At 38.6% G+C, this 16,150-nt stretch overlaps 1 protein-coding gene and 1 long non-coding RNA gene across 2 annotated transcripts in view; one reads left to right on the top strand and one right to left on the bottom strand.

Moving 5' to 3' along the window:
- The window catches only part of Slc9a9 (solute carrier family 9 member A9), a 534,247-nt gene that overhangs the window by 335,728 nt on the left and 182,369 nt on the right, over positions 1 to 16,150 (bottom strand). The window lies entirely within an intron of this gene.
- LOC106021994 lies at positions 5,792 to 6,840 on the top strand. The gene is made up of 2 exons (XR_001197099.2): positions 5,792 to 6,032; positions 6,648 to 6,840. It is a non-coding gene; the product is annotated as an uncharacterized LOC106021994 (long non-coding RNA).

The following is a 16,150-nucleotide window of genomic DNA, read 5'->3' as shown; positions in this document are numbered from 1 at the left end:
AAACACTGAAGAAATAACTGGTCTGTCAGCTCCAGTCACTGATCAATTAGTGTGAAATAATTAATTCCATGTGCATCTGCTCTCCAGACTCAACACACACGACCTAAGTAAACACCAGGAAACAAAAGCCAGTGCTCCAGTGAAGGGAGAAATACTGAGGAAAGGGGTCTGCTGAAAAGGAGCAGGGGGGAAGAAAGGGACCAACTGAGGATGCTGAGACAGAGAAACTAGGAAATCATTATCAGGAAGGTGATGGAAGACCATCCAAACACACCGTTTTACATCCTTAGTTGCTAATATGTGACTCACAGAGGAAAAAAAATACGTTCTTGCTGAATTCAGTAGCCATTTCTTCTCAAAGGCAACATTTTGTTATTCTTTCCAATACTCATCTTTGGGTCACTTGTCAGTAAGTGAATTTTTAGAGATTTTAGACACTTTGATATAAGTCAATCAGCTTATGTGATAGAAAAATAGAGCTCCGAGGAACAACCAAAGAACCACTTGTCTGGTCTACCATGTCCCAAGACCAACAGAGATGCTCTGGATGTGACCATGGATGACACGGATGTATTCTCCAGTCTTGTAATGTGGCTACCTCCTGAGAACTTTATGAAAGTCACGAACATATCACATCACATCACAAAGACATCAAAAACACACCTGTGATTGCTTTTTTTGCTCTCAACATGTCAGTTTGCCATGTGTGAGACAGTGATTTTGATTTAAAAAAAACATATTTATCTTATTTTAAATTGTATATGCCTGATGTGTATGTGTGTGTGTGTGTGTGTGTGTGTGTGTGTGTGTGTGTGGTGTGGGGGGGGGGGGGTATGTGCATGTGAGTGCCAGTGACTTTGGGGCCCAGAGGCATCAGCTGACCTGGATCAGAGTACTGGAAACCAAACCCAAGACCTCTGCAAGAGTCCTATGAGATCATAACCACTGAGCCATCTCCCTAGCCCCGAGAAGTGATTCTTGTAGAGAAAAGTGCCAAACAATTCCTTTGTCCTACATTTGTATAGTCATTTTGCATTGTGTGGGTGTATATGTGTGTGAACACGCCATGGAGCATGTGTGGTTTTTATAGGACAACTTGTAAAAAATAGTTCTTTCCTTCTACCATGTAGGCTCCAGGGTTTAAACTCAGAATGTCAGACATGGTGGCACATGAAATTCTTTAACCACAGATCCACAACACCAGCCTCACAATTCTTCTTGTTATAGAAGCTAAGGTAGATTCTGCCTGATTTTTTAAATTAACATGCACTTGTTAATGATACAGTTTAAGGGGAAACTGATAAGGCCCCAGCTTGAGTTTATCATGAAAACAAATTAAGGGTCAAAAATAGTTATGATTTATAGTTCATTAAAAACGTTTCCTCTTCAAAAATTAAGAAATGCTATATACTGTGTGCTTTCCAAACCATACAAATTATGTTTAAAGAATCTGGCTATTAATGATTAAATATCGCATAAAATGCGATGATGATACAATAATGAATAATTCAGGGACTGATTATGCCAAAGGGCCCTGTAGTACACATGTGCTCTCTTTCTCCAGTTTGCTGCTGCTAGGTGAATGCTGATATTTTATTCTACATTTCATTTACTTCTCAGACCCATATCAGCTCTGACCTGACAAACTTGCCATGTTTCCCACAAGTTCAGCCCTTAATAAAAATATTAAACAGAATAAATTTCTGAACAGAACTCACTGTTAAGCTACTAGAAATATTGGAATTTATTGCTATACAAATCGATATGCAATTACTTAATTTTGCCTGCATCTAGCTCTAAACTCTCTGTATTAATCCACAAGTTTCTGATGAGAGGCCAAGCATCTTGCATAAATCCACACACAATTTCATAGGGATTAAAAAATAATCCCTGCATTTGGCTCAAAAACTTTAATACACTTTTGAAAACAGAAACAAACTTGTTCAGTGGAGAGCAGTGGGGACAGTGGGTGTGACCAGAGGCTGCAGAGCACAAGTGGGGATTTGTAGAAGAGAAAACATTTAATTCTTAATGGCTTTACTTTTCTCTTTCTTTTTTTTTAATATCTAAAGGGTGTTTCTATCAGAGAGCACATTCTTGCTTAACATTAAAGATGGCTGCTTGGATCTCACCAGGGTTAGATGGGCCATGTTAAGCCAATGTCATCCTTGTTCTTCTCCTGAAATAGGCCTAAGAACAGGAAACATTACCTCAGCTCTCTCACTGGACTAACTCAATTGTCCTAGGCAGCTGAAACTCTGGGCTCAATAGCAGGCTCTGTTCTTGGGTTAAAGGGGAAAGACAGAAGCCTTTTAACACCGGCTAACGATTGCCAGGTAAAATCTACATGTACTCTCCCAATCTTACTGAATTTCCTAACTTTTTTCTTTTTCTCAAAAGAAACCAGAAATCTGGGTTTTTATGTTGTCTTTATTTTAAATCTGGGCAACAAATTTAATTTTTTTTAAATATCCCCATCGCTCAATACTGGGAAGCTCCCACAAAATACTAGCTCAGTGACTTGAAAAGACTGAGAGCAAGTAAAATTTGTGTGTAGGGGAAAACTTGAAACTCCCAGAGATGTCCTGCTATCTTCTAAGATCACCAAATCCAGTGAGTGGTGTCACCTAATGACATCTAATGTCATCTAATCATCTCACAATGGATCCAATGACCTTAAACTCACAATGAATCTAGGATCAGGGATGGGAATGAATCCGTATCTGGAAAGTTCTTGAAAATGTTTGCCAGCCAGGTAGGATGGGAGCTTGACTCTACAGAATGATTGCCATATGTAGACCAGGGAGCCAGACATGGGGAACATGTATGTAATCCCAGTATTTGGGAAGTAGAGGCAGGAGAATCAGAATCAAGAGTTCAAGGATAACCTTGACTTAGTGAGGTCAAAGCCAACACTGTCTGTCTGTCTGTCTGTCTCTCTCTTTTACAGACACACACACACACACACACACACACAGTGTATGTGTGTGCCTTGGAAGGAATTCTTTGCTGATAAAACAAGGCACAAGGCATAGGATGTAGAAGTTAAATGAGAGAGTGGCCCAAGGTAGTGATGGTGATGCTAAAATGCTACTGAAAACAGGGGAGCATGGCAGGTAATCCTGGGGATACAAGCTGGCCATATCTGGTTATGTTTAAATACCACAGATTAAAATGCAAATGGAAGCTAAAACATGTTTGGATGGCATCAATCTTCATTAAGCCCTGGCCCCGTATCATCTTAATGCTTGATATCCTGGACCATCACACATCTACATTAGCTGACTGGCCCGCAAAGCACTTAGATCTTCCATTGGCAGCAATAAATTCTGAGTTGATATAAACATATTTTTCTAAGACAAGTTCATGGTACACACATCTAATGCCTCATAAACATTTTTATGTGGCTAGGAAATTGGGTAATGCATCTTAAAGGAGCTGCCTTGATCAGATGCTCTCATGTTCTGGGATACTGATGTGAAATGTTCTGCCGGCCTGGATCCGGCTCTGATCCAGTGATGGGCTCTGACAGGACTGGTTAGAGCCATTCTCTTTCAGAGCCACTGATTAAATTCCCAAGCTAATCATTCAGACGACTGGTTGGCTGGCCAAAGATTGCAATTTTCAATCAACTGTTCTGGCAGCAGAGATGTGTGTCTCATTTCTGCGGTTTTGCTCTCATCATTTATAAACAGCCTTTTCATCACATAAACACATATACTTCTATACACCTTTTACCTCTGTCTACCATGAGATCGCCATTATATATCTGTCAATCAATCACTCATTCATTCATTAGTAGACAAAAACCTGCCAACAAAAATGAGTCAACTATTATTCCAACTATAGGTTATAGGGCTATAATCTTAAATTCTATTAGGTAAGTAGGCAAGATATTTTATTCATATTAAAATGTATTTGGTATTTAAATCACTTTTATTATCAAACTATAACAGTAATATAACTATGTGTATTAAAGATAAAGGCAATGTATAAGTGCAAAGAGTGTAGTGCCTGAAACCATACTATTGCATCTACTTGTATTTATATGCCTATTCAGTCTTTTGTATAAATGCTATTATGTAATGCACATTTTTCAGAAATTTTGTAACTTGAAAATTTTAGAGATTTTTCTGTATAATACATTTATGAAAGACCCTGGATTTTTTCAGACCTTGCATATAGGATGAAATATTTAATCTCTTCTTTATCAATAAACATCTATGGCTATTCACATTTTTATTGCTGGCAGGCTGTTGCAATGTATAGATATCTTTATTGATGTAAACAGATACTTTCTTGAGGAAGGCTTCTCAAACTTGCTTTGTTGGGCATATTTAAAACTTATTCCAATATTGCCATAAAGAACATGAGTTCCTTTGTGTTCAAACTTGGCAACACTGACTATGTGTATGCAGAGTAATATATCCATATCTGTACACAAAACACAGAAAATAATAAATTCATTATTCATAATTCTATCAAGATGCTATTGCATTAATATCTTAAATACACTGACTGTGTGTTTAATATATTAATATTGTCAAAGACATTACAGATACTTCTTGTAGTCCATCCTTCATTTTCTACTAAAGCTCTTTGTTTTTAAAGTCACAGGTATAGTGGCTATTTTTTCTCTACTGTTCTTGTGGATTTTTAAATTTTTTTGTGTGCATGCGTGCTGAATGGATATTCATGTACATGCATGTGTATGCATGAATATGCATGTAGAGGCCAGAGGGAACCTTGTTGTATTACTTTCTCCCTTATGTGTTTTGAGACTGGGTCTCTTCACTGTACCTGTAGCTCACCAAATAGCTAACTAGACAAGTGGACCAGCAAGCCCATTGATCCCCCTGTCTCTGCTCCCTGCCCTGACTCTAAGCACCAAGGCCACAGGCATCTGCCCTCTGTTTTTGACATTTTATTTGGGTTCTGGAATCTGAACTCAGGCTCTCATGCTTGTCCAGTGGGAACTTTATCCACAGAACCATCTTGCCAGCTTAGTTTCTAGATTCTGAATCAGATGACATCAACATTAAAAAAAATAACCCACAGGAAGACTTCCTGTTTGTGGTTTTTCTAAGCATTTAGCTCTGTAATTCTTGCAGCTTTTTTTTTTTTTTTTTTTTTTTTTGGTTTTTCGAGACAGGGTTTCTCTGTGGCTTTGGAGGCTGTCCTGGAACTCGCTTGGTAGTCCAGGCTGGTCTCGAACTCACAGAGATCTGCCTGCCTCTGCCTTCCGAGTGCTGGGATTAAAGGTGTGAGCCACCAACGCCCGGCTGCAGTTTATTTTCAGAATGGTGTGGATTAAGTCTTTAGCTTTTTCCTCGCAACAGAACAGTCCTACCATTTTTATTAAAACTCTCAAAGTGATGTAGTCTTTATGTTGGAGGGACATATTGCCTGAGTTCCACACTCTTTCCCTTAGAAGGAAAAATGTGCTGTGTTTCCACCTTCTAAAATCGGATGTCACTGGTTAAGTCAAAGGTCAACCTCATTACTTCTACCTCTGCATATGACTTGGGTTTCTTTCCTGGATGTCCCATGTGTCTTTTCTGAAACTCAAAAGACACCATCTCTGCAGCTCTCATGCTGTTTGTGATTCCAAAAGAATCTGATCTGCGACCCAGTGGTTCTTTAACCCTGGGGATCCATTTTTTTTTTGCCCTATTTCACAGTAATGACATGTTTATGTATGCATGTGTATGTGCTATTGTGTACAGGTGCCCAAGGAGTCAAGAAGAGGTATTTGAACACCCTAGAATTGGAGTTGTACGTGTGTGTGAGCTGCCTAACTTGGATTCTAGGAACTTAACCCTGCTCCTCTGAAAGAGCAATGAACACACTCAAGCTCGTTTGTTATATTACTGAGTATCTTAGTTCATTTTGTGCTGCTGTAACAGAATATCAGAGGGTGAGTAAGTCACATATATGTGCTTCTTGCAGTTCTAAAGGCTGAATCCAAGATCAAGGGCCCATACTGGGTAGGGAGCTTATGCTGTGTCATCCATTATAGAGTGCAATGGAAGGTGAGTGTATGCGAGGGGAAAAACAGCCTTACTCTTGAGCTCACTCGTGATAAGTCACCCACTTCTGTGACAATGACATTAATAGTCATAAGAGCAGAAACTCATGACCTCATCACTCTTTAAAGGTCCCATTTCTCTGCATTGTTGAATTGCTGATTAAGTTTCCAATATATGAAATTTGGGAGTTATATTCAAACTATAATCCTGATTTTTGAGACTATTTTGTCCATTGCCAAAAGTAAGATTTTCTCTGTAGATATTTTAGACATCTATTATTTAAAAGTCTTCTAATTATTTTGGACTTGTGAAGGTTGCTTTGAGGAAGGTAATTATTATCTGTGATGGCTGTGGTTGAATTTTGCATCTTACTCTCCTGCAGAGCTGAATTTCTGAGCTCACTAGTAGTTGGTCCTTTGTGTATCTATTAAGTAATTTATTTTGATTTTCATATTTAACATTTCTATAAGTTTGCTTTTTATAATTTCAGTCCTTCCTCATGTGATGAATATCCTGGCCTTTTGTACCCATCCCAGGAACCAGGTTTGCATACTTGAAGTCCGATTTTCTAGTTTTACTCCCTATAAAGTTTATCTTATCTATTTATATAATCCACAGCTTCATTCAATCTCCCATCTAAAGAGGTTCGTCTTTCCCTGGGTATATTAAAGCTCCCACTTGGATGATGAGAAACCTGACAGATTCCATCAAGAAGTAAAATCCACCCCATCTACATCTGAGGAATGTTCAAAGATCAAGAGTTTTCTACCAAAACTTTATCAGAATTATTAATAAAATAATTTGCATAGTTTCTTCCATGATTTTTTCTTATGAACATCACAAGGAAAGACTGAAGAATGGTCACCTTTCACATAAAAAGTAATATTCAAATCTCCACGGAAACAAACACATGAGGATAGGAATGCAGACATATGAAAAGAACAAAGTTACACATGGTAAGATAAAGTTTGAAATCAATACCCTCAAATATGACAGTCACATTCATGGCACTTAGACACATTTGACTGTTTAGCTGTCATTTGGAAAATAAGCCCTTTGGCCTGGGCTATTGTGTTCATATATCCAGTTTGAAGTCCACCCCTCTGTAAATACCATATGAAGCTGCATTATAATTCCAGTATAACAGGAAAATGCAGTAGAGAGTCGTCTGGATTTCATTATGTCTCAGTTCACATAAGAATTTACTGGGAACCCTATCTACTACATTTTGATATGAGGTGTGACATTGTTAACCTATAGAGAACATCTAAATGGTGAGTGAACTTCTACCCTTGCCTCACAACACTGCCTGCCATTCCACCAGTGGGAAAAATGACGTATCTGTGGACCCCTGGGACAGAAAAATTGATCAAAGTTCCCAACTTCTTTCTCATAAAGAACTGATATTTTAAAGCTATTAGCACGGGAGTTGGGCATTCAGGGACAGTTCATTTATCATCCAATGGCTGGTGCCAGGCCTCGCAGTGAGGCTCTGAAAAATGGGTCCCGAGTTCATCCACTATTACAGAACAGCTGCTCTTTCTCAGAGTTTAATTAGACTTCCTCAGCATCACATGCCTCAGGAAGGCAGAACCCATGTCAGACCTATAACAAGCCTGCTACATAAATGCATTATGTAGTATGAACAGATTATATTCTGCAGGCCAAGAGGGATTTTAATTTGGGCCAAAACTATGGGTGAATATTGATTTGGTCCCTTGTTCCTTGAAAAAAATTGTAGAAAAAAATTCAAAACAGGGAACTTTAAATCAAAGATATTTTCCTGGTTATATAGAATGAGAAGTTAAACTTAAGTTTGTTTGAAATAAACCACACCTTATGAGGAAAAAGTCTTAATATAGAGCTCCTGAAACTGTCATGTTTTACCTTTTTATTAGTTTGTACCTTTTACCCCTGTGGTATGAGACTCCTGACTTCCTTCAGACTCTAAGTCTCTGATATCCCACTGAAAATTCAGCATTCAGAGTTTTCCATCACACTGTCACTAGAAGTTCTTAAGTTTTGGTGAAGCTTGCCTGATAGGAGGCTAAAGTCATGGTTTATTCTTGCCTTATACAGCCTGCTACCTAGTATGAATTACCATCTGCCACCAGGTACCCTCCTATCAGTGAACGTCACTGGTCATGGCAGAGTCAAAAACTAGAAAACGTTATCAATTCTCCCAACCAGACACTGAAGGACACTAGATAGAGACAATAATAGTTTTGCCCCATGACAAAAGGACACTGCATCAAGGAGGAATTGGTTAATCATGGAGGAATGGAGAAGAATCATGGAACTGAAGACTGCAGTTCACCATCACAGCTCTGTGCATTAGAGAAAGGGCCGGTTCTATTTATCTTGTCAAACTTTGTATTTGTAGTTCTTTGTATTTGGTGGTGGTTGCTAAAAACCCAAAATTTCAGGTCTCATTGGAAAGTAACTGTAGGGAGAGATCTTACCTACCTGTAGCACTAAGCACACCCATTTGGGCGTGGCCACAGATATATGGGAGAAGGCAGGGACATAAAGACCTAGGAGGAAGAGGACACTCTTCTCTTGGGGTTCTGGTGGAGGTTGGGAGACCAGCAGAGCACTGACCTCAGATTCTTGGCTTCTCATGTAAGTGACTTCTCCCTAATAAAGTATCATAAGAGAACCCTTCCCTGTATACTTTGTGTAGCTTAATATTGCTCTTTAAGTAGCTTTTTGTGAGTTTGTGAATGATGAAGATAAAGACAATCATCTAACAGACCAGTCAACTTCCACCTGTCTCCATGGGTACCACACACACCTCTGGATAGTATTTGTTCCTGTATGCAAACCGGGTGCGAGAAAGACCATATGATCCTAGGACTCTTGAAGTCCCAATGACAGTAATTTCCTGTGGTGAATTAATAAAGCAGATGACGATTAAATATCAGAAGTAGCTTGGCTCCAGGAAGAAAAGCAACCCATCACACGGGCATGGCTATTCTCACCCATGGATCACTAATTTCTTTTGTTAATTATAAGAACTCTGCTCCTACTGCTGCCTCGTGTACAGGTTGCTTAGTGCATCTCATTCTCTTATGGCTGGGTTTTCTGGGTTTAGACTATGGCATACTGTGGAGCCTCTAAGCAACAGGAAAAATTTTCAAACTGGGCTAAAAGGAATGTGAAGCTTCTATTACCTAGGAAAAGGTGCGGCAGAAGACAAGCCCAGCTTCTTAGCATGTGGTACCACTTGCACAGTTCAAAATGATGAGAATACCAAGATTTCACAGTAGGCTTTCATTGCAAAAAATAGAGAATTGTGGCCTGTTCTCAGACTCTCTTGTACCAGCTTGAGAGATGTTTGGATGAGTGAAATCTGGAGTGCTACAGTAAGTATGTCTTTGCTGTATCTCTACTATGTCCACATTATCTCTCTCCCTATAGCTATCTAACATCCATTGTCTTTGAATATTGGAGCAGAATTTGGAGTCGCTGTCTACCCCATTCTCCCCTCTCTATTCATCTTCATTATGTCTGCAGCAGTCATTTCTCATTTTATCTAAGAGTGTTTCTGCCAATACCGTAGTTTAATGTCCTCCACTCCTCATTTCTTACTGAGATAAGTTTCTTATTTCTACTTAATTATATCCCTTGAAAGATCTCTAACTGATGACATATGAATAGTAAACTATATTTGAAAGTATATTTCACTTTTAGTTTTAAATTACATTTTTGTTGAATTTGGGTCTTGGGCTATTGGTTATTTCCCACCAGGCCTTGGACAGTCCTCTCCTCTTGGGATTCATTTACTCCTAATGAGGACACTATTCTTGGACAATTTCTAACTGTGAGTGACCTTCATACTAAGGACCCAATCTTACCTTTCTGGTTCCCTTAAGATTTGCACTTTATCTTTACTGATCTTTCAGCTCACTGCACTTCAAGCAATCATTTATTCCCCCACCCCTCTTAGTACTTCCTCAAAGGCCTTTTACATTTTCTTCTTATGTCCTATTACTTCACTTAGAGTTTGATGCTTCCTAATTAGTGAACTACTATCTGATCAAAAGCATGCACACACACACACACAAACACACACATACACGAGGGGGATTTAAAAACAACTAAAAATTAAAATGTATTGGCTATAGAATTACTTTCCACTTATGAAGCTGTAAATACTATGTGATATTTCAATTTGCCTCTTTACCTCTAGAAAATTATTATTCACAGTCTCTTCAAATATGGCCTCACATCATTCCCTTTCATTTCTCCTTCTGAATTTTTTGCTGATATCTTCTGGATTCCTTTCTATGCTATCATTCACATCTCTTAACCAACCTGTCATATTTTTTAAGCCTGTGCTACATTCATTCTGGACCATTTGTCAACTTCATCTTCCACTTGCCAGTAGGTTTATAATATGACATTTATGTCATCCATTGAGTTTTTAATGTCAATATTTGCATTTTCATTGGCCAAGCTCTATTTTTGCGTTGAGTTCTTCTCTTCTCCCCATTCCTACTCTTCCACTGGCTTTCTATGCCGATTTTAATGTGCCCATTTTATAATCTTCCCAGACTCCATGCCTTCTGGGTGCTTGCCCCTCTGACTTCCTCTCCTCTACTTGATTCCTAGTTTTCCCTCAGTTGGAGCTATGCCCTTTAGTGGCCTGTTCCTTTTTGTGTATGAGCTCATTTTCAGGAAGAATTGTTCCTTTTTTCCTATGGGATTTCTATGGCCCTACCTATGAAAATATATCACTTTGGAACAGGATTACATTGTTTTATTGGTGAGAGTGGAGTGTGGGCGGGAACATTGTTTTAATTGTCTTCCACGCCTTTGCTTTTGATTTACAGAGTTATGTTTCAGATTTCATACTGCCTGGTCCAATGCTTTGGATCGTTTGAATTCCAAGGCAATGGCAAGCTTCCTTACCCCTTCTTAAGGTCAGCGGAAGAGCAGATGTGGCTGAATGAGCAGCTGAAAACATCAGAGCTGAATTATCAAAAGATGGGGAATGGGATTCCAGTGCAAGAGCGTCTGAGGCTGCAGGAGAGCATGCACGCCCACACTGTGGGTTTTTCCCATTCCTGCTGTGATGTTTTTATTGTTTGTAGCATACAGAGCTCATTTTTCTAGACTTCAGTTCCACCTACGGAAAAGAACGTTTGCTTTCTAAGATAGAACATTTTCAAGCTTATGGTAGCATGGGGGCCTTTCTGCTTCAATGCACCACATTATGATGACTACGGTAGCTACAGTTTTGGAAAATCTGTTAGACTTTTCCGCCAATTGATTTCATCTCACAATAGATCGCAAGCCTGAAGCCTTAGTGTGGGGCAAGACTCAGATCTGACTAATGACTGCCTCCTAATTCCCTTGGAGTACAGTGTGATCTAATGCAGGCAGAACCAATTGGAGAATTTGTGAATGATATGCAAAATTCTGGAAAAATGAAGTGTTACTTTGAACTCAAAATTGTATATGCCTAGAGATATCCTCTCCTGTTTAACAGAGTAAGCCATTTATCTACCTGTGTGAACACAGAGGCTTGCCCTCAGAGAATCATGCCCCAGACAGCTCAACCCTGATACACAGTCCAATAATTTCCCTTGCTTACATTAATTTTCATTGTGTCTGTGTCAATTACATCTGACATACATACCAATGAATTAAAGTACAATGGAATTGAGATAAACAACCATCAATCTGGATTCACAATATTTATCTATCTTTTTATTTGTTTATGTTTAGTAGACCATTTTGTCATATGTGGTATGGCATAAGCAAGTCAAGTTCTACATCATGGGGCTGAGTTCTGAAGAAGTAGCAAGCCATTGTTAGATCTAATCCAAGAGTCAAGAAATGGAGCAGAGTCACTGGATAATGCCAAGGTGATCTGAAGAGGCATTAAAAGTCTAGTGATCTGAAGAGGCATTAAGAGCCAGGGTAAGGGAGACTGCAAAGTCAAGGTCAGGAGACAGGAGCCAGAGATCTAGAGTGAGCAAAACCCAAGACAGCAGCAGGGGACAGGTGTGAAGGTCCCCACTGGGATTGTCAGCTGAGGACAGATGCCCCGGTGCTATTTAAAGAGCCCAGGGTGCCTTTTCCGTTCCTGCCATGTGACACCACCTAGTGTTTAAGAACTGACATTAGCATAGAATTGATTGCCTGGACAGGAGTCCTCAGGCAAAGTGAGCCATACATTATTTTTCTTTTAATTATACAACACACAAGTATATATCTAGATAGTCATCTAAACAAATGCAGTTCAGGCTGATTATTAGTTTCCAAGCCAAAATTAATTTCTGAATCACCGTCAGAAAGATGTGTCAAGACATAAGGGACTCACTTTTAGGTTAATCAGGTTGATGAGAAATATATCTCTGGGTTGTCATGGCAGTTTCTGCTAACTCTCATCCGCAAGGTACACCTTCTCATCGTGCCCATGTTTCCCAGTAGGAGCCAATGGGAGACACGGAGCTAATGAGAGTAGCTAACTGGGCCACTCAAAATGTTGGAAGAAGCACAATAAAGACGATTAAACACATGTCCTCTAGAAAGATGTTAATGAGAGAATTAATAAATGCCTCCATCTGCACCTGAAAAGACCCTAATTGATTCACTCGGTAATTATTGGAGAAACTGCCAAACAACTAGTTTGTGTTGTGAGGGACAGAGAAAAGTCCAAGTTGCCTATAAGGCATTTGAAGAGAATGAATGGGATTTCCTTAGGGACCTATTTTTATGTTCAAATTTTATAGCTCTTCTGAATTGACTTTTAGAGAAATGTTCTCTTATACATATTAAATTATGTTGTAGTTATTATTTGCCCAACTCTCTGAGGGCAGGGATGGGTGACTGTATCCAGATAATCTATAGATTGCATGTACAGGTGCTGAGCACATTATGTTGAATGGCTGGATAACAGCTCAAGGTTCCTCTTGGTTCCATGGTTGAGTCTCCCAGCATCCTGTTAGCTTTCATGTTGAATTCCCCTGAAGAAGCACAGGCCTTAAGAACTGTGGTCTTTCAAAATATCACTTGTGGTGAAGTGCCAAGCATTCAGTGGCATCGCACTTTCTATGACATTTCCTAGCAAAAACTTCCAAGCAGCACAGTACCTTCACTGAGAAGGGGAAAAATGGCTGCTCCGTTTCTCTCTCTTTTAATGAGCTACACTGAATTTCCTTATCAGTCTTTGCTTTACAAAGCATAAAGGCACTTAGAGTGTATTTATTACCCTTTGAGAGCCTTGTCTTTACAGAGGCACTTAGTTTATCTCTAAGAAAACTTGGAGTCATTTATATACTATGGAATTATTTCAAAAGAACAAGTTCCAGTACAATGCTGTACTTACCACTTCAAATATATAAATTACATTTGTATGGAACTACTATATATTTTATATATGATACACAAGTAATTTACACGAAAATAACAAAAGTACTTCACTATCTCTTCACAATTCTATGTAAAATGAAGAACTAACATAAACTATATCATTAAAACATGCATAATTTGTCTGGTTAGTGTTTTTTTGTCAAATTGAGTCAAGGTAAGGTCATTATGGAAAAGGGAACTTCAATTGAGGAAATGCCTCTACCAGATAGGCCTGCAGGCAAGTCTGTGGGGTGTTATCATGATTAATGATTGGTGATAGTCTATACACAAAAGCAAATTGAGCAAGCCAATTAGCAGCATGCCTCCACAGTCCCTGCTTCAGTTCTTGCCTCTAAGTTCTGACTTTTTGAGTTCCTGCTCTGACTTCAGTAAATGATGAACTGTGCTCAAGATATGCAAGCCAAGTAAACCCTTCCCTTCCCAAGCTGCTTTGGTCATGGTCTTTGTGACAGCAGTAGAAAGCAAACTGGGTCAGAAATATGATGTGAGCATATCTGCATCCACATACAGTTGGTGCTTTTGTTTTGATTTTTTTTGAGACAAATTCTCATTGTATAGCTAAGGCTGACCTTGAATTTGCTTTGTAATTGGTTGGAATTCTATCTTCAATCTAGATCTTCCTATCTATTTAAATTTCATAGTATTTACTAAGTATAAATATTATTGCCTTGGGTAGTAGATCAGTATTTATCCCGGGTATACAAATGGACTTTGGGCGCCCATCCAACAATGAGAGATGCACTCTCACCCTGGACTCCCAGGGGAGGGTCTAGGCCCTGCCCTGAATGAAATGACAGACTATGGACACCCCCATGGAGGGCCTCACCCTCCCTGGGGAAATGAGGGGATATTGGAGGAGTTGGTGGGAGGGCGTGGGAGGAGGGGAGGGAAAGGGAGAGGGGCCTGGAATTGATAGGTGAAGCAACCTTGTTTCCAATTTAAATTTAAATTTAAAAATAAAAATTAAAAAATATAAATGTTATCTATTAGATACAAATATAAATTAGGGTACTTTGTCTTAAATATATTATGAACATTTTTACATCTATATATTTCTTTCTCTATCTATTGTTTTTAAATATGTGGGATGGGTAACATCAATACACAAAATTTGCTGAACCAACTGGCAACAACCATTGCACACAACTTCAAGGTCTCAACTACTTTTTAGGATAAATTTCCGGAAGTGTAGTTCCTGAACAAATGATTCAAAGTCTAATGACTTTTACTAAATACTGCTAAATTATCTTTGTAAACGTTTTATCACTTTTCTCTTTTGTCAGTAACATAGAAGGGTTCCCATTTCTTAGACATCAACTCTATTGGTGATTATACCATCTTGACTTCTTAAGATTTGGAGATTTGCTTGTTTTTTAAAAAAAATGATATGCTTGGGTTTCTTTCATTTTTCATTTGTTATTACTGAAGTTGATCTTACTGGCCATTAGAGCTTCTGGTTTTTGTTCGTTCTCTATATGGTTTGCACATTGTTCTATAAGCTTACCTCTTATAACTGATCTTTGCAGATGGGAGTAATAATAGAAGGTAATGGCTGACAACATATTAAGTGCAACAAGCCAGGACTTTCTAATCTAATGAGGTATGTACTGCTACCATCCCTCATCGCTGAAGAGCAGCTAAAGCACCGAAAGGTTATGTAGTAACAGTCTTACCTTTCCATTGCTGTGAAAAGATACCATAACCAAGGTAACTTGGGGGGAAAAGCACTTAATTTAGGGTTCATGGTTCTGAGGGTCAAAGTCCATGCCATCATAGTGGGGAGCATAGCAGCAGGCAGGCAGGCATGGTACTGGAGCAGCAGCTGAGAGCTGACAACCATGAGGCAGAGAGAGCTAATCGTGAATGACATGGGTCTTTGGAAACTACAAGCCTGCCTTCAGTGACACACCTCCTCCCACAAGACCACACCTCCTAATTTCAAATAGTTACACCAACTAGGGACCAAGTATTCAAACACGTGAGCCTTTCGGGGTCATTCTCACTCAAACCACCACAGTAACTTGTCTGAATGTCCTATACTGAGGAGGTTAACAATTCACCATGCATATTATAAAGACCATTTGGCTTCCTTTGGTCAGTTTGGCTAAGGGTTTATTAATTTTTTTTACCTTTTCAATGAGTCAAGTTTTTGTTTGATTCTATGTACTATCTTTTTTCTTAGTCTTCAGTAAATACTGCCTTTTTATTTTTACTTTCCATTAACTTTTTAAAATTTTGACTTATCTTTTGGTTTCTAAGACCTTGAGGTACATAATTAGGTTATTTGTTTGAGATGTCTATGCTTCTTTTTATTAATAAATGGATGTAAATGTTTTTCTTGATTTATTTGTTCATATCTCCCAGGAAGAGTCTGTGCAACAAGTACTTTACAACTTTAATATACCTCTGTTTCTTGATTTGCCAACTTTAGCCAATATATCTTAATTACATAAGGCATTCCTCATGGGGGAAATAATATGTCAAGATGGCTATTCTTTATATTTTTGGATCATAAAATTCCATATTTATTAGTGACTACTTTATTAGAAGTGTGTCAGCCAAATGAAAGCAGAAAGCTGGGTAGGTAGAGTAACAGGGATTGATATTTATGATAACATAAATAGAAAATAATTCTATCACATATTCTTTCTAGATTATAGAGATACAAAGATTTTTCAGCTGTGTTGCTTTATTTATTGCTCAGAGTAACTTTGTGATGTATACTAAACAGTTACTCT

Source organism: Mesocricetus auratus, unplaced genomic scaffold (genome assembly GCF_017639785.1).
Source record: "Mesocricetus auratus isolate SY011 unplaced genomic scaffold, BCM_Maur_2.0 Super-Scaffold_100691, whole genome shotgun sequence".
Taxonomy (NCBI): Eukaryota; Metazoa; Chordata; class Mammalia; order Rodentia; family Cricetidae; genus Mesocricetus; species Mesocricetus auratus.
The sequence above is the reverse complement of the archived record's forward strand: the minus strand, read 5'-3'. Positions and strand labels throughout refer to the sequence as shown.